The sequence below is a fragment of the Bison bison genome, unplaced genomic scaffold, assembly GCF_000754665.1.
Source record: "Bison bison bison isolate TAMUID 2011002044 unplaced genomic scaffold, Bison_UMD1.0 scf7180017864367, whole genome shotgun sequence".
In the NCBI taxonomy this organism is placed as follows: domain Eukaryota; kingdom Metazoa; phylum Chordata; class Mammalia; order Artiodactyla; family Bovidae; genus Bison; species Bison bison.
Window position 1 is genome coordinate 4,349,292 of NW_011494939.1, and position 1,165 is coordinate 4,350,456.

At 39.0% G+C, this 1,165-nt stretch overlaps 1 non-coding gene across 1 annotated transcript; it reads right to left on the minus strand.

Annotated features, from left to right (window-relative positions):
• Positions 1-200: 200 nt before the first annotated feature.
• On the minus strand, positions 201-272 carry TRNAS-GGA. Its single transcript has one exon. It is a non-coding gene; the product is annotated as a tRNA-Ser (tRNA).
• Between the last annotated feature and the right edge of the window lie 893 nt (positions 273-1,165).

Here is a 1,165-nt window from a genome sequence, read left to right on the forward strand (position 1 = left end):
GCAAATGACATTATTTCATTCCTTTTTATGGCTGAGTAATATCCCATGTTGTGTGTATATATGAAAGTGAAAGTGAAGTCACTCAAGTCGTGTCCAACTCTTTGTGACCCCATGGACTGTAGCCTACCAGGCTCCTCCCTCCATGGGATTCTCCAGGCAAGAGTACTGGAGTGGATTGCCATTTCCTTCTCCAAGGGATCTTCCCGACCCAGGGATCGAACCTGGGTCTCCTGCATTCCAAGCAGACGCTTTAACCTCTGAGCCACCAGGGAAGCCCATATGTGTGTGTATATATATACACACACAACATCTTCTTAAACCAATCAACAGTTGTTGGGCATTTAAGTTGTTTCCATATCTTGGCTATTGTAAGTAGTGCTGCTATGCACATTGGGTGCATTATCTTTTCAAATCAGAGTTTTTGTCTTTTCTGGATATATGCCCAGGAGTGGGATTGCAGGATCATATATTAGCTCTAGTTTTAGTTTTTTAAGGAATTTCCATACTTTTTTCCTTAGTGGCTGCACCAATTTATATTTCCAACAATAGTGTAAGAGAGTTCCCTTTTCTCCACACCATCTCCAGCATTTATTATTTGTAGACTTTTTAATGATAGCCATTCTAACTGGTATGAGGTAATACCTCATTATGATTACGATTTGCATTTCTCTAATAATTAGTGATGTTAAGCATCTTTTCATGTTGTCCATCTTTTCATATTGTCTATCTGTATATCTTCTTTGGGCTTCCCTCATAGCTCAGTTGGTAAAGAATCTGCCTGCAATATGGAAGACCTGGGTTCAATCCCTGGATTGGGAAGATCCCCAGAGAAGGGAAAAGCTACCCATTCCAGTATTCTGGCCTGGAGAATTCCATGGACTGTATAGTCCGTGAGGTTGCAAAGAGCTGGACACTACTGAGAGACTTTCACTTTCACTATGTCTTCTTTGGGCAAATGTCTATTTAGGTCTTCTGCCCATTTTTTGATTGGGTTATTTGTGGTTTGTTCGTTTGTTAATTTTTTAATTGAGTCATATGAGCTGTTTGTATATTTTGGATATTAATCCCTTGTCAGTCATTTCATTTACAAATACTTTCTCCCACTCTGTAGATCATCTTTTAGTTTTGTTGATGGTTTCTTTTTATGTGCAAAAGATTTTAAGTT